General features: G+C 44.6%; 1 long non-coding RNA gene across 2 annotated transcripts; it reads left to right on the top strand.

Moving 5' to 3' along the window:
- Nucleotides 1-5,846: 5,846 nt before the first annotated feature.
- Nucleotides 5,847-17,550, top strand: Gm41738. 2 transcript variants are annotated; one of them, XR_003952569.1, is made up of 3 exons: nucleotides 5,847-6,139; nucleotides 14,614-15,015; nucleotides 15,144-17,550. It is a non-coding gene; the product is annotated as a predicted gene, 41738 (long non-coding RNA). The 2 variants fall into 2 exon arrangements; XR_877447.2 differs by lacking the exon at nucleotides 5,847-6,139 and having other exon boundaries at nucleotides 11,096-15,015.
- The last annotated feature ends 339 nt before the right edge of the window (nucleotides 17,551-17,889 follow it).

Raw genomic sequence — 17,889 nt, 5'->3', positions numbered from 1 at the left:
TTATAAAGACTTCCTAATAGTCCTTCCCTGCTTGGCCTCCTCATGTTTCCTGAAGACTTCGTGTTCCAGATCAAAATGAAAAAAGATAGGTGGCATCTTTTCCCGTCCCTGCAACTAGAGTTCAGGAAAGCAAAGCAAATGGGTGGTTGGGGGGAGGGGGAGGACGCAACATCTGTATGGTCAGCATGGAAATATAAAACGGTGAAGTTTCAGCCAGATAGCAATGAGTCTCCCGGTCCCATCCTCGAGTTGTCATTCTTCTGAGATTGTTAGACTGAGCTAAGGTTTCAAGAGTCTGACTGAACCAGCTCCTTCCACTTTAATCTTTCCACACCTAATAAAATTCCCAACTGTGTAAAGGACAGGTGGAAGCCAGGTACCCTGTGAGACTCAAGCTCTTTAGTCACACTCGTGGGCTGAAATGAAGGTAGGGGTTGAGGCTCAAACAGTGAAGATGATTTGTGGCTCACAGAAAAGTTGCCCCCCATCCCCACCACACCGCATTCCCTCTACACTGGATCAGCAGAGCAGGGTCCCCCAGCAACCTTATCTAGAACTGTGGCGGTCAGCAGCATCAAAAAGACAGCAAATAGCAGAGCACTTGCCTAGGGCTCAATCCCCAGCACCGAAACCAAAAAACAGTCCTAAGGGGTAAGATAAAAGGATCATCTGGCCTAACCTGGGTGCCAGATGCCCAGTTAGATAGTCAAACTTCATTCTAGACGTTTCTGTAAGGCGTCCAGGTGGCGTTTAATTTCAGTCAACAGTCTGAGTGAATGGGAGGCTGGGATAGGTCAGGACTCTCCTCTGAGGAAGGAAAGGGGGATACTAGCTAATCTCTGGCTTGATCGTCAGCCTTTCCCAGACCTCCAGCCTACAACCTACCCTGTATATGTTAGGCTCACCAGCCTTGAACCAATTCCTTAAAATATACCTGCCCAGTATAAATATACACCCTGTCTGTCTGAAAGGTTTTTAGGAAAACTAGACTAATACACCCTCCTTCTTCATCCAAAAGGTCTGAAAGAGCTAATGAAAGCCTGCAGGTTGGAGTGAGCCACTGAGACAGGAAAGATTCCAACATCTGTTGAACATAGGCATGTTGTGGTCTAAGGCTCAAATTACACTATGGCACACTACATACCGAAGAGAAAACACTGGGGCAGGTGATCGCCACTCCCAAGGTCTCACATACATGACCTAGGCCCCAGCTACCGAGGGCTGAAAAGCCAGGAGCAAAGTAACAATTTAGGAGCAACCAAGGGCTAAAGGTGTGTGGGAGGAGGGAGCAGAACAGACAATCTGTGAGCGGGCATCTAAGAATGTCAGCCTCCAGGGATTGGCAAATGGATTCGATACCTTGTAGAGACCTGAAAATGCCAACCCACAGCCTCCAGGGGGAATCGGTGGAACTCTCAGGTGGCGTCCCTAATCTCCTTATGTTGTGCTTTTTGTTGTAAACTGCGCCACACACGGGGAGTGCTTCAGGAAGTGACGAGGGATGGGGATTTCAGTCCCAGGGCTGGCCTTCACAAATCAAGGAGGATGGAAAATTGAAGACACTACTTTATTATTAAAACAAATAAATTGGTTAAGATGGATCAAAAATAAGAGTAATCTCTTGTCTAAAGCAAAAGTGGAAAGCCAAACAGAAAAATGTTCTTGCATACCTACTGTGTGTAAGGCACTGCTCTCTATTCTTGAAAAGAGATTTCTAAAGACTGGGGAGATGGCTCAGCAGTTGAGAGCACTTGATGCTCTTGCTGACAACCCAGCTTCTATTCCCAGGAACTTTATCTTCATCTCTGTAATCTCTGTAAACTCCAACATCCTCTTCTGGCCTTCAGGAATACATTATGCAAACACATACATGTGCCTACTTACAAACATGCAGGCAAAATACTCATATAAACAAATCTCAAATAAATCTTAAAAGAAAGAGAACCCGGCATGGTGGAGAGCAAGTTCCTGGACAGCCAGGGCTACACAGAGAAACCTGTTTGGGAGTTGTGGGGAAATGAGAAAGAGGGAGATTTATGATTGCAGGCCTAACATATGTGATAGAGGTACCCAGGGCGGGGGGACGGGGGGAGGGAGGGGGGTCCTGGAGCTCTTTGAGCAGTCAGTCTTGCCAATTGGTAAGCATCAATTTCTGGGAGAGAATCCTTTACCAAAAGATAAGGATGATAAGGTAATTGAAAAGCAATTGAGCAAGATACCTAACGTCAACTTCTGCTTTCAGCACATATAATAACACACACACACACACACACACACACACACACACACACACACACTAAAGTAGAATTTGACTGAATATTTGTTAGAGAAGTTTTACAAAGTTTATGAATTGGGGGCTGGAGAGATGGCTCAGCAGTTAAGAACATGAACTGCTCTTGCAGAGGTCCTGAGTTCAATTCCCAGCAACCACTCGGTATCTCACAGCCATCTGTAATGGGATCCAGCGCCCTCTTCTGGTGTGTCTGAAGACAGCAACAGTGTACTCATATAAAAAAGTAATAATTCTAAAAAAAAAAAATGTATTAAAATTTTATGGATTTTCCCCTGGGCACATGAGGAAGGACAGGCAGTGCACACCTCTCAGATTCGAGGGGCACATGGGATTTCTCCTGTTCGTCAAGGGGTCATGAGGTGACACAATGACGGAGAACACAGAGATGTGGGACTACATGCTGAGCCTTATCTCACTGGGACTCTGAGTTGCATCCAGGACTGTCAGGGTAAGTATCAGATCAGAAACAAAGCATAACTGTATCAGAGGAGGTGCCGACACAGTTGGGCCTGCAGAAATGACCCAGCACCTCCGCATCCGCTGGGGGAAAGTGCCCTCCCTGGGTTAACCCCTTCACAGCGCTTCCAGAAGTGTGTGGTCACTGGTAAGATACGGGTTTCATTTCTCTAACTTCCTCAAGCTTTCATTTACTAGACTTCCTTTAGTGGATCCCACTTGGTTGACCTTAAAGTGAAGGATGGAGAAATGAAATCTCAATTGTCATAGGAAAAAGGGAAGTCACCAAATTACAGGAGTCCAAAATTTTTATTTTTTATAATGTTTTTGTTCTTTGAAATTATATTTACATATTTACACCTTCCCTTTTCTCCCTTCAACCTCTCCCGAGCACTGCCCCACTGCTTTATCTCAAATTCACGGCCTCTTTTTAGTTCATTATTAAATATGTACACATATGCTCTCTCACACAAATACACACACACACACACACACACACACACACACACATGATTAAATACATGTACAGCCTGCTCAACCCATGTAATGTCACCTGTACATATATGATCTCAGGGCTGACAGCTCGCTATTAGATAACCAATTGGGAGGGCACTCTCATTTCTCCCACTGTCAGCGTCCCCCAGACACCTGTAATTCTTTTTCTAGGGTTGCGGTCCTTTCATGTTATCATGTGTACTGGTGTCATGCTTGTTCAGTTCTTGTTTAGGCAGCCATGTTGGTAAAGCTTTGTGCGAGTAAATATCTGACGTTCCTAGGAGAAACAATCTCCCAGCAAATGAGCCCTGAGCCCTGGCAGCTGTGTTGGAGGTTTATCTGTTTGGCACCATTTTTATTTCTAAAAGTAAGTTAAGGGCCAGTGAGACTCCTTCCTCAGCAGGTGAGGGTGACTACTGTCGAGACTGGTGAGGTGAACTCAACCCCGGGGACCCACATGGCGGAAGGAGAGAACTAACTGACTCCCACACGTTAGTGTCCTCTGAGTTCCACACAAGTGCCATGGCGTGCGTACATACATAAACATAAGTAAGTGCAGTTTTTTAATTGAAAAATGAAAGTGCAGAGCTGGAGAGATGGCTCAGTGAGTGAGAGCATTTGTTCCTCTTGCAGAGGACCCAGGTTTGACTCCCAGCATCCACATGAAGGCTCATAGCCATCCCTAACTCCAGTTCCAGAGGATCTGATGCCCTCTTCTGACATGGTGGTGCACATACATACATTCAGGCAAAACACTCACACAAAATAAAAATAAAAGTATCTTGAAAAACTTAAAAACAAATAATAAATATGTGAATAAAAGCATCTGTTTTGGGCTGGTGAGATGGCTCAGTGGGTAAGAGCACCCGACTGCTCTTCCGAAGGTCCAGAGTTCAAATCCCAGCAACCACATGGTGGCTCACAACCATCTGTAATAAGATCTGACTCCCTCTTCTGGTGTGTCTGAAGACAGCTACAGTGTACTTACATATAAAAAAAAAAAAAAAAAAAAAGCATCTGTTTTATTTTGTCGTGGACACTGTTTATCTTAGTGTAGCATTGGTGTTAAGAAAATACTGACTAGTACATACAGTGATTGAATTGTTGTAGCTTGATTCAATCTTCTTTCCTTGTTTGTTTTCATTTGGGTTTTTTGTTATTCAAGACTGGGTTGTTCTGTGTAGCCCTGGCTATCCTAGAATTCACTCTGTTGACAGAGATCCTACTGCCTCTGCCTCCTGAATACTGTGACTGAACAGGCTGAATTTAACAAACTTTCAATGAATACCACCGCACGCCGCTCCAGAGAAGTAACAAAGGCAGTCTCCATCCCCAAAAGTGTTAGGGGAAAGGTCATGGTCAGTCTCGTGACTTATGCTGCCTCACAATGACCTGGAAGTCAACCTCTCTCCCAACACAAGCTGCTCAGGCTGCTGGGTGATGGCCAGTCACTTCCCATTGGTGTCAAGGCCTGAATAGACACCACGCTATTGCAAAAGGCCAAAGGAGATAGGATCTATGTTTCTTAGATACAGTATTTAAACAGTCCACCACTTCCACAATTTGAAAAGAAAAGTGAATGTGAGCTTTCTACATGACTACCAGACCAAGCACTGTTGCCTGCTGGACAGAGAAAGGAGAGCATTAAAAGTGCAGCCATCTGCATGCCCTGGCTCCTGGGGAGGCTAGACAAGCTAATTGGCACCCTTACCCACCTCTATACCCACCCTTACCATTATGCCTCCACCATCTGGCTAGACAGTCCCGTCTGCCAACACCAGCTCCTTCCAGCTTTCTTTGGCTGAAGGAAACCATAGATGCGCATCTTCCTAGGAAGACAAAAACAAGCTTCAGTGTAACTTTTCAGCCTTGAATTTGTAAAATTTCAAAAGAAATGACACAGATCGTCCTCTTTGTCCCCACAAGCAATACCCCATCCCTCACTGGCTCTTGTCATCTTCTCCATCTAGGCAAAGTGGTAGGTGTGGGATCCAGTGTGGTTTGTAATTGACAGTTGTCTAATGATAGCCGAGAGACTAATCCCTGTAGTGATGCTCCCCCGATGGTTTCCCTCAGATAGTTAGGGGCATACATGGGATTCAAGTACAGTAAATATAAGGTCTCTTACTATGAAGCCACAAGAAACGGTGACAGGTATGTTTCTGGGATGCTAAAAACTCAGATAGCGTCGATCCTTACAGACTCAGCGGAAAGAGCACCAGTAACGCACACTAAGGTTTTGAGGGGTTTGAGCCTTCCAACAAGTAAACACCAAGTAGCTAACAACAGAGAAGAAATAGGACTCCGTCTGTCTGAGGACAGATGTGACCTGGATAAGCTGATGCTTGGACCACCCATTTTGTTTTCATTTAACAAAATCCTGTTTGTCTGTGTTACACACACATCTTTCCCTATTAGTTCTTTCTTATTCTAAGGGTTTGTTTGTTTGTTTGTTTGTTTGTTTCAAGATAGCATCTCACTTTGTAGCTTTGGCTGTCCTAGAATACACTATGTAAACTAGGCTGTCCTCACAGAGCTCCACCTGCCTCTGCCTGTTCCCCCATGTCTGACCTTTTTTTTTTTTTTTTTCTATTTTGAACTGCAATCATTATAGACTTTACATATATGTCACATATAATATAATGTTTAAATATATTATATATAATGTGATAAGGCCTGTTCGAGACAAAAAGCCATTGAATACCCACTTTGAAAATCACAGAGCTCTCATTGACTCAGAGTGGGAATCCTGGTTACGATGTTGGTAATGGGCTGCGGTTAGCCTGTGATGAGAAGACGTGCTCTGTCTTTCCATTGCAGGCACAGCAGTGTAAACTTGGAAAAGGGAAGAGCAGCAGGGTCCTGGTAGCCCAGTTTTTGCCATGCTGAGATGAGGTAAGTTACTCGAAGAAAACGTCCAAGTGTACTTTTTACTTTACAAACAGTGTAGAATGTTTTTCTAAATTAGGTGAAATGAAGTTGTGGCCCAGATCTGTACAGAACTCAAGGCACTCCTACCTGCAGGAGATTTTTTCTATATTTTTCACCTCTTCGTCCACTCTACTGAGTCTAAGTGTCCGGGGAATTCCTCACCATCTGAATTTAGCAAACAACAGGTACTACCTCCCTCCAGTCCTCATCTTCTTCTCCCTCCTCCTCTTCCTCCCTCTCCTTTGAAAAGGAAAGAACAGGAAGGCAAGCTGTAAGCCCTGGCAGCCTCTGGAAGGGGGAGGCTGGAGAGAGGAAGAAAGATGACCGTAGGGTGTAAGAAAAGAGCGTAAAAGTGAAGGGTCAGCAGGACGATGGAGGCACACGCTTTAGTCATAGCACAGGGAAGCCGCGGCAGGAGAATCTCTCCCTTTGAAGCCAGCCTGGTCTACAGAGTGAGTTCGAGGACAGGGCTGTTACACAGTGAAACCCTGTCTGGGGGTGGGGCATGGGGGTGGAGAAAAAGGAGAGGATGTAACTGGTCTCCAGAAGAACAGTGAGGATCCCAGAGTGTCAAGGAAAGAATGCTTAGGCCTCTGGACCCCTTCCAAAGAAGATATGGAAAGGCTATCCTAGAACTTGCTTTGTAGACCAGGCTGGCCTTGGACTCAAAGAGAGTGAGTGCTGAGATGAAAGGCCTGTGCCACCACTACCAAGGTGGAAAAGCTTTCCTGTTTTTGAGTTTGAACTTGGAAGAGCAGACAGGCTTATTGCTGTTAGCATTGCTTTTGGAGGCTCTGTACTGGGGAGCAGCTCCAGGGACGGCTGAGTACACCCTCTCATTAAGGAGGTAATTACTCCTTCCAACTCGAATTCGCTTTCCTGCAGGGTGGTCTCCAGGCGATTGACAGGCTTGGTTGGGTTAATCCTCAAGGGAGAGAATAGTAGGCAGTTTTAATCTTTGGTCAAAGCCGCTTCTCACCCTTGACACTAAACCTCCAGCTGCCCTTTTCTTAGGCAACTTTGGCCACTCAGATGAACCAGCTCTGTATTTTGACCCAAAACCCAGTGGTCCAAAGCAAGACAAAAGCAGGGAATCCGTTGGCAGTGGGGACATCAGGAGCCTGTAAGTACAACCTTGTGTGATGGCAGCTGTCTAGACTATGCTTGTCGTCTATCAAGAGCAATCTGACCAGAGACGACGTAGGACTCCTGCATTAGCCTTTTTTGACCCTGAACTCTAACCTTCTGAGGAGTCTGTGAGCTACATGGTACATTTTCAGGGCTCCCCTCTTTTGCTTATGTTGAGACTGCTTTCTACTGTAACGAAGAAGCCTAGGAGAAAGAGCCTCTAATAGTAACTTACAAAGATTTACAGCCAGGGATGTAGGTCAGTGGGGATGTAGGTCAGTTGGTAGAGTGTTTGCCCAGCATCCCCGAAACCCTAGGTTTGCTCTTCAGCAGGAGAATCAAGAGGTTCAGGGTCATAGTCAGCTGCTACACAGCAACTTCAAGGCATGTCCCCTGTCTCAAAAAGAAGAGCAAAAAGAAAGGAAGGGGCGGGGAGACAGCTCAGAGTGTAAATCACTTCTCAGGCAAGCGTGAGGACCCTGAGTTTGAAAAGGCTGAGCACAATAATGAATGTCCCAGTCTTCCTACAGAGAGTCAGGGCAGCTGAAAGAGAGTCTCCAGGTGCTCAGGGGTCATCCAGCCTGACACAAGCACCAGTGAGTGACAGAGACCATGACGCAAATAAGGCGGAAGGTTATCAGTCCTCTGGCGACATATGCTGACACCCAAAGTCTCTGTCTCTCTCTCTGTGTCTCTCTCTCAGACACACACACATGATTTCTTTGGAAAGAAGTAGAGAGGAAGAAAGAAAAAAATAAACAAATTATAAGAACTGTTGTGGGGGTGCTGGAGAGATGGCTCAGCCGTTAAGAGCACCGACTGCTCCTCCGAAGGTCCTGAGTTCAAATTCCAGCAACCACATGGTGGCTCACAGCCATCTGTAATGAGATCCGATGCCCTCTTCTGGTATATCTGAAGACAGCTACAGTGTACTCACATATAATAAATAATAAATAAATAAATAAATAAATAAATAAATAAGTAGGGGTATCCACCAGAGAAAACTCCTGAGACACGGCAGACACAGGTTTAAGCCAACAGAACGTCTTTATTAGCTGACCAGCAACTACACGGGGTGCTCCAGGTCCCAGTGTGAGGTTTTTGTTTTGTTTTGTTTTGTTTTGTTTTGTTTCACAAAAAATCATGTTCTGGGTGGACATCAGTTAGTAAGAACAGTTAGCCAGAAACCAAACTACAGAAGCCAGAAGGCAGGGTCAGCACAGTTAGAGACTTTCCCAGAACTATGGGCCTTGATGAGTTCGGTCTTTGCTTTCATTTTGGCAGGTAGTGCTGTCTATGTGCAGAGTTATGGCCTGAATGGTTCTTCTAACATGGGGTCAGTTGTGCTAATATCCGGGGGCCTGTTACTGAAGCAAGGCAGGGAGTATAGGATCTCTTAAACGTGTTCAACTGCTCATAAAGCCATGAGTTGAGGGAGGGCCAGGTGGTTCAGGAACACGTGTGTATTTTACTCACTAGAGAGGATAAGGGAAACTTTTACTGCTTCTTGAAAGCAAGGAAGAGAAACCTCATCTTTTTCTAGGTCTGGGTCCCAAAACATGTGCAAAATATAGGACTTGTCTCTAAAGGTCTCTTGTCCACATGCCTAGTACCATTTCCGCTGCCCTCAAGTCTCCTGAAATGAAAGATCCTCTAATGTAGATAAATGCAGAACAGGTAGATCCTGAAGGTAATGTCAGATCCTTCGAAGTCTATAGCTCCCTGCTCCGACATTAACAGTCAGCGGGGGTTAGAACAACACCTGCTGGAGAGCCATGGGCAGTGCCTGGCAGTGTCAAACTCTTAGTCTCCCCTCCCCACACCCCCCTTTTAAACATTCTTAGCCTAAGCTTGATCAGAGAGCATATTAATCAGGGTTCTCTAAGCAGAACCAATACAGTGAGTATTGTTAAAAGTATCTTTAAAATGAAAGTTTTGTTGGTTTGTTTTATAAAGACAGAGTTTCTACATAGTCCTGGCTGTCTTCATTATGTACATCAAGCTTGCCTTGAATTCACAGATCCCCTCCAGCTCTGCCTCCCAAGTGCTGGGACTAAAGTCATATGCCACCACAACTGGAAAAAAATAAAATAAAGATTTCTCAGACTGGGTTACAGGATGTGATTCAGGCCGGGTAGTCCAAGAATGACTGACTGTCCCGAGACAAAAAGACAGAGAAGATGGTAGTTCCTGTCCATATGGTTAAATCTTCTGCAGTCCCTCTCTGGAGTTGGAGACCTGAGGATTCCTGGAGAGCTGCAGGTCTTCAGTCTAAGTTGACTTCAACACTGGCCAAAGCAACAGGAGTCACTTGCCAGCCAGAGTGAGGCAAGCAGGCAAAAAACAAAGTTTCCTTCTCCCCTGTCCTTTGTATCTGGGCTGCCAGCAGAGGCTGTGTCCAGGTATAGGGTGGCTCTCCCTCCTTCAAATAATCAGATTAAGAAAAATCCTTATGAGCTGGAGAGATGGCTCAGTGGAGGCAAAGGCAGGCAGATTTCTGAGTTCAAGGCCAGCCTGGTCTACAAAGTGAGTTCCAGGACAGCCAGGGCTACACAGAGAAACCCTGTCTCCAAAACAAAACAAAACAAACAAAAGAACACTGACTACTTTTCCAGAGGTCCTGAGTTCAATTCCCAGCAACCACATAGTGTTTCACAACCCTCTGTAATGGGATCCAATGCCCTCTTCTGGTGTGTCTGAAGATAGCAACACTGTACTCATATACATAAAATAAATGATAGAAAAACCCTTACAGGAGTGGCTAGCCTCTTGGGTTTTACTGAATTCCAAATACAGTCAAATTGACAATAAAGATCAATCATCACAGAGAGTATAGCAACATTTCTACATTTTCTTTGAGGTGGATGGCTCATTGGGTAAAGGTGCTTGCTACCAAGCAAGCCCTGAAACCTGTGTTTGATTTCCAGGACCCACGTGGTAAAAGAGGAGAACTGACTCCTACGAGGTTTTCTCCATCTTCCACATGTGCTCTGTGACACACATAGTCACACATAGTTAGACACACACACAAGCTAATATACATAAAAAATAAATAAAGATAGCAAATTTTGCTTTATAAACATTTAACACATATTGATTTATTTTGTTGTTGGTGGTTTTTTGTTCTGTTTTTTTTTTGTTGGTTTGTTTTGTTGGTTTTTTTTGTTGTTTTTTTTTTTTTTAGTCGGGGTCTCTCTATGTAGCCCTAGCTCTCCTTTCTGTGTAAACCAGGCTGGCTTCGAACTCATAGAGATCTACCTGCCTCTGCCTCTCAAGTGCTGGGATGCAATACTACACCCTACCTTTACTTTATATACATTTTAGAAAGAACTAATGTTAGTAGACATGGTATCTGCGGAGGTTTGGATGAAATATCCTACATAGCCTTGGACTTTTTTTTTTTTTAAGATTTATTTATTATATATAAGTACACTGTAGCTGTCTTCATACACTCCAGAAGAGGGCGCCAGATCTCATTACAGATGGTTGTGAGCCACCATGTGGTTGCTGGGAATCAACTCAGGACCTTTGGAAGAGCAGTCAGTGCTCTTACCCGCTGAGCCATCTCTCCAGCCCAGCCTTGGGCTTTTAACAACATAGTCTTTCCAGTTGGTGGTACTTTTTTTTTTTTTTTTTTTTAGTTTTTCAAGACAGGGTTTCTTTGTGTAGCCCTGGCTGTCCTGGAACTCACTCTGTAGACCAGGCTGGCCTCGAACTCAGAAATCTGCCTGCCTCTGCCTCCCAAGTGCTGGGATTAAAAGCGTGCGCCACCACTGCCCGGCTTGGTGGTACTTTGGGGGAATGTTTAGAAGGTGTGGCTTTGTTAAAGGAAGTACGTCACTAGTGGGGGAGGGGGACTCTGAAGTAGACTCTAGACATCCCCCATATCACTGTCTCTGCCTTGTGCTTGCAGTTCAAGATGTGAGCCCGTGCCTGCTGCCTGCTGTCTCTGAGCCACCGTTTTGGACCCTAACCCTCTGGAACCATAATCCCCAATAAACTCTCCCTTCTATCAGTTGCCCTCCTCATGGCATTATCACAGCAATAGAAAAGTAACTAGTGCCGTGTTATGCACGTATACTAGTGGCACTTAGAGACTGAGACAGAAGGGTAGCAAGTTCCAAGACAGCCTTGCCTATGTACTAGGCTCAAGGCAGACCTGGGCTACATACTGAGACCCTGACTCCAAAAAACTTAAAATCATGTTACACTTCAAAAGAAAGTGAATTAGCCAGGTGTAGTGGTCCATATCTTTAAATCCCAGCACCCAGGCAGGAGGCAGATGGATCTCTGTGAGTTCAAGGCCAGCCAGGGCTTTACAGCAAGGCCCTGTCTGGAAAAAAACAACTTCTTATAAACTTTTGGTGGGGCTGAGAAATGGTTCCTGTTGTTTAATAGACTTAGTCACTTTTTCCTTCCCAATGAATTACTGTGTATATCAAGTACGATAGAATCACCAGTGGCTGAAAGTTTGTAATGATACATCAGAGATTAATGCAAAGGGAATGCAACTCCATAAAACTAAGCGTGGCGCGATGGTATGTGCCTTAGAAGACAGGCAATAGAATCACAAGTTCAAGGTCATCACGAGCTACACAGCAGTTTCAAGGACAGCCTCTACTGTACCAGCCCTTGCCTCAGCCAAACAAAAACAAACTAGAGGGGACAAACATCTGTTACAATTTTGATATAAAGTATCCAGGTGTTTAATATTAGTTATCTGTCTAGTGGCAGGAGAGACAAACATCTGTTATGATTTTGACATAAAGTACCCAAGTATTTAATATTAGGAATCTATCTGGCATTATTGAAAGGTAACAGGGTCATGAGAGCACTAATTTCATTGAAGAGATTGTAGCTGTGGTGATTTGAATGAGAATGGCCCCTCATAGACACATAGACTAGAAATACTTGGTCACCAGGGAATGACATTGTTTGACAGGTTAAGAGGTATGTATGGTCTTGCTGGAAGAAGTGTTTCACTGGGAGTGGGCTTTTAGGTTTCAAAAAGCCCATCCCAAGCCAGAGTTGCCATGGCTGCCTGCGTGCTACATTGCTTCCCACCATGATAATGGACCAAATGTCTGAAACTACAGTTTAAAATAATGCTAAACTACAGTTTAAAATAAATGCTTTCCTTTGTGAGAGTTGCCATGATCATGATGTCTCTTCAGAACAGTAGAACACTGAGACAGTAGCTGAATGGAATATTGGGAGATGGGGGCCTAGTTGGAGGAAGCAGTCACTGGGCTATTCCCTTTAAAGGGCATATCATGGCTCTAGTCCCTTACCCTCACCTCTCCTGTCCCTCCTCCTGTCTGCCATGACTCTCTTGAGTCTTATGTCTCACATACAGGAGCCCAGAAACAACAGAGCCAAGTAACCACTAAGGACTGCAACCTTTAACCCCGTGAGCGAAAACAAACCCTTCTTCCCTTAAGTAGTTCATCTCAGACAAAACACCAAGTGACACAAGATCCTTACCTAGAATGTGGCAGTGTGGCCAGACCAAAGTGAAAAATCACCAAGTGAAAAGGAAAGCTGGGCAGTGGTGGCGTATGACGCCTTTAATCCCAGCACTCAGGAGGCAGAGGCAGGTGGATTTCTGAGTTGGAGGCCAGCCTGGTCTACAAAGTAAGTTCCAGGACAGCCAGGGCTACATAGAGAAACTCTGTCTCGAAAAAACAAAACAAAAACAAAAACAAGCTGGGCATGGTGGAGGAGATGAGAGTGCTGCATCCAAATTAGGAGACAACTGGAAGAGAGAGTGACACTGGAGACAACTGGAAGAGAGAGTGACACTGGACCTGACTTGAGCTTCTGAAACTCAAAGCTCACACTCCAGTGACAGTGTTTTGTTTTTGTTTTTGTTTTTGTTTTTTCCAACAAGGCCACACCTTCTAATAGTGCCACTTCCTCAGGGCCTAGGGGGTCGATTTTCATTCAAACCACCATATGTGGCCTGACGTGGTTGGTGGCACATACCTTTAGTCCTAGCATAAGGGAGGCAGAGGCAGGTGGATCTCTGAGTTAGAGGCCAGCCTGATCTACAGAGTGAATTCCAGGACAGTCAGGATTACAGAGAAACCATGTCTCAAAAACATAAATAAATAAATTACTTAACTAATAAGAAAAGAAAAGATAAATAAAGTGAAGCGCATTGGAAAGATATTGGTTAAGTGCACTGGCTACTCTTCCAGACAACGTAAGTTCAAGTCCCTGTACTCACATAGCAGTTCACAGCAATCTATAACTCCAGTCCCTGGGAATCTGACTTCCTCTTCTGGTACCAGCCATGTTGCAGTGTACTTATATGCATGTAAGAAACACATACACATACACACATCTGTGTGTATATGTGTGTGTGTGTGTGTGTGTGTGTGTGTGTGTGTGTGTGTGTAATTGTAGTACTCTGGAGGCTGGGACAGGAAGATCACCAGAGTTCAAGGTCAGCCTAGAAAATCTAACAAGTCCAAGGCCAGCCTGGGCTACATGGTGAGGTCTTATCCCTGTCTCACAATTCAGAAAAAAAAAATTAAAAATGAGTAAATTAAAAGGCTACTGTGCAGCAAGGGGAAGAATTGGAGTTAAACGCTTCCAGAATTGGAGAAAATCTTTTCAGCTATTTGTCAGACAGAGGGTGAATATCCAGAATACAGAAACAGTTCCAAAAATTAAATACTGGAAAGAGATAAAAATTCTTAAAAAAAAAAAAAAAAAGTAGGATGAAGTATTCCTTAGCCATCAGAGGAACGTAGACTTCACTGAGAGCCCACCCTGGTCAGAAAGGCTATCATCGAGAAAACAACAAATCCTGGAGAGAATGAGAGGGATTCTGACATGGTTGGTGGGATGTAGGTTAGTGTAGCCACTTTGGAGTCAGTATGGTAATTCCTCAATAAACGAAGTACAGAAATACCATATGACCCAGCTACACCACTCCTGGGTAGATACCTGAAGGAACCCAAGCCAATAAGCAGCAGTGAGTGTGATACCTTCACACCATATTATCAAGGCCCTGTTCACCACTGACAAAAGAATTAGCTTGGTTCCCATCAACCAATAAACTTATGGCTAAAGCAGAAACCTGGGCTATGCAGAAAGTTCCAGAGCATTCTGAACTAGAGTTATACCCTGTCTCAACCAATCAATGGCTAAAGCAAATACAGACAGCATTACTCAGCTATGAAGGAAGGGGAAATCACTTTGTCTGAAGGAGAAAAGCTGGAAGTGGAGACCACACACATTAAGCAAGACAAACCAGACTCAGAATGACAAGATCCTAAGTTTTCTCTCATGTGTGACTCTAGGACACAGGGTTAAGAAGGCATGAAGAAGAAGAAGTGGTCCATGCCTATGATCCGACTATCTGAGATGCTGAGGCCAGAGAATCAGAAGCCTTAGCTGCCTAGCAAGGTCAAGGCCAGCCTGGGTTACACGCTCAAATAAGCAAACAGAAAAACTGGAGCAACAAAGAAAGAGAGGGGAGAACATCGGAGAGGGGAGAGAGATACACAGACAGAGATTGACAGATAGATAGATGTTCATTAAGAAAGAGAAAACAAACACATTGTAAAAACAAAAGAACACTGGGCTATAGAGTGAGTTCTAGTTTAGTCAGGGTTACACCGAGAAATCCTGTCTTCAAAACAAAACAAAACAACAAACAACGAGGAAAACAACTGGGGAGAAGAATTAAGAGAAGTTAAGAGGTGAGTAGAACCCAGCCATGTCACATGCATATATACATACATGTACAATGTACGTTAAAGTAACGTACAATGAAGCCAATTATTTTGTATAATTAATATATACTGATAAAAAGTTTATTTTTTTTCAGTCTGGAGTAAAGAGTTCTAGGAGTCTCACAAGCATTAAGCCCTTGAAAAAGGAGAAACTGCTTTCTGTGTTGTCAGGGAGTGAAGAAACTTTATCACCTAGACAGGAAGCTCATCTCAGCCTTCCTGGTCTGCATCTCAGAGCTTTGGCAAACACTAGGAACCCAGCCAACTGGTCTGGGGCAGCCCTCTTCCTGCTGATGCCTTGTGAGACTTGTGACACAGCAGGTGTGCTGACCCCTTCTGCATTCCTGAGAGAGAATTTCCAGTCTGTCCAGTAACTCCAGAAAGTTGTTCTCTCACCTCCATATATGGACAATGGCATGTGTGCAACCGCCCCCTCCCGTCCCCCACTCACACTTAGAGAAAGAAGAAAAAAAGACCAGCGTGCACTATGCAGAAAGTTCCAGAGCATCCTGGACTACAGAGTTCGACCCTGTCTCAAAACAAACAAACAAACAAACAGGAAATAAAGGGGGAAAAAAGGAAGCTAAGGAATTTACAGAGAAATGTTAGGACTGTTAACCTAAAGATTTCTTTCCGTTTGGGGTCTGGGTTGAGGAAAATCCATCCACTTCTCAGGAGACTATGAATTGTCACTAGAAGGCCATTCACCTTTTTTCTTTTTTCTTTTTTTTTTAAGATTTACTTTATTATTTTATGTGTATGGGTGTTTGCACATATGTTTGTGCACCACGTGTGTGCCTGATGCCCTCAGAGGTCAGAAGAGGAGAGTCTGATTCCCTGCAATTGGAATTATTAGCCACCGTGTTGTTTCCAGGACTCAAACCCGGGTCCTCCACTCTTAACCACTGAGCCAACTGCCTAGCCCCATCGTTCCACATGAGTCAAATGACTCTCCTTGGACTTAGTCATCAAACATGAACGCTCTTGCCTACCTATGCAGGAAGTAAAAGTTCTAAGTCACTGTGTGCCAGTGAGGTTAAAACAAACAAAACTTAAATAGAAGGAAATGGAACAAAACCATTCCTAGAGCAGGCGGTGTCCTGTCTTGCCATAGCTCATGCTACAACAGCTCTGGGCTCATAGGCTCTGGAAGAAGGTACTAGATGCTTGGTGCCCAGACTGGAGCAGGCAGCATCCTTTAAGTCCCTAATTCTAAAGTTCAGTTGAAACCAACCTTTCAGTTTTGCCTGTTGTTCAGAGTTTGTCTCCAATTGAACTGCACTCTCAGAAACCTCCCTGCTGGCTGCTTTTTCAGAGTCTCTGTCATGAACGTTTCTACACTCCCCCAGCCCACTCCCAGAAGCAGCAGTGCTGGTCACTGGCACCTGAAAGTCTCCATCAGAGGATAGATGAGCATCAGGGACGTTGTCTCTTATGGCCCTGTACTGGCTGGTTTTCTGTGTCACCTTGACACAAGCTAGAGTCATCACAGAGAAAGGAACCTCAACTGAGAAGATGTTTCCATTAGACCCAACTGTAGGACATTTTCTCAATTAGTGATCAATGGGGAAGGCCCAGCCCATTGTGGGTAGTTCCGCCCCTGAGCTGGCTGTCCAAGGTTACAGAAGAAAACAGGCTGAGCAAGCTATGGAAAGCAAGCCAGTAAACAGCACCCTCCATGGCATCAGCTTCTGCCTCCAGGTTCCAGCCTGCTTGAGTTCCTGTCCTGACTTCCTCCGATGATGGACTATGATCTGGAAGTGTGAACTAAATAAACCCTTTCCTCCCCCAACTTGCTGTTTTGGTCATGGTGTCGCAGCAATAAAACCCTAAGACAGATCTCCAACAAAATGATCTAAAACTGAGGGCCTGTTGGGTACAATGACAGGAGAGATTTGGATGAGTCTGTAGCTAATTGCACTATCCTGTCACTGAATTCCACCCTCCCACTAACTTTTTGTTTACAAGAGCTTATAAGAACTTATAATTGTTTATAAGAACTCTGAAGAGAGAGTCTTGCCTAGCCTTGCTAGCCAAGAACTCACAATGTAGACCAGCATGACCTCAACCTCTCAGAGCTCTGCCTGTCCCTGCCTCCCTGATTAAAGGCATGCGCCACCAGCCTAGCTCCCTTTGAACCTTTGGTCCTTCCTCCCCCCTCTCTCAGGACTGAGACTGTAAGCCTGCACCACTACATCTGGCTTGTATGGTGCTTTGTCTCAAACTCAAACTTATTAGGCAAGCACTCCACCAACTGAACCACCTCTCCTGCACCTTGTAAAAGGATTCTTATAAGTCCACGCTCTTCCTGTTCTGAGAGTTTCAAGCATCCCTTAGAGGTCCTTGAGACAGTTCCAGTAAGTGAGTCTCGCTGTCGACTGAAATGGACAATCCCACTGTCCTGAAACAGTCCCTGAGAGCTTGGTATAATCCATCCTTGCATCCCTCATGCCTAGTGTCACGTCTGCTATTCAGAGAGTCAATAAATATTTGTCAAATCAACATATCTTCTGTGTTTTCCTACAAAATTTTTGTTCTCAGAGACAATGAAAGTCTGTCTCAGGAGGCTGGGAAGACAGCTCCGTTCACACAGTAATTTCTACACCATCGTGACAGGAGTTCGATGCCCCAGGAGCCATGTAAAAATTAAGGGCAGTGGTGTGACTCTGTAACCCCAGCTCTGAGGAGGCAAAGTTAGATATATTCTAGCAAAAGTGGAGAAAGCTTGCCGGCCAGCCAGTCTAATCTAGTCTAATCAATGGACTCTAGGTGCCGTGAGAGAACCTGTCTCAAAAACAACAATACAAACCAAGGTGGTGAATGACTGAGTTAGGCAGGTGG

The sequence above is a fragment of the Mus musculus genome, chromosome 18 (genome assembly GCF_000001635.26).
Source record: "Mus musculus strain C57BL/6J chromosome 18, GRCm38.p6 C57BL/6J".
In the NCBI taxonomy this organism is placed as follows: Eukaryota; Metazoa; Chordata; class Mammalia; order Rodentia; family Muridae; genus Mus; species Mus musculus.
The sequence above is the reverse complement of the archived record's forward strand: the minus strand, read 5'-3'. Positions and strand labels throughout refer to the sequence as shown.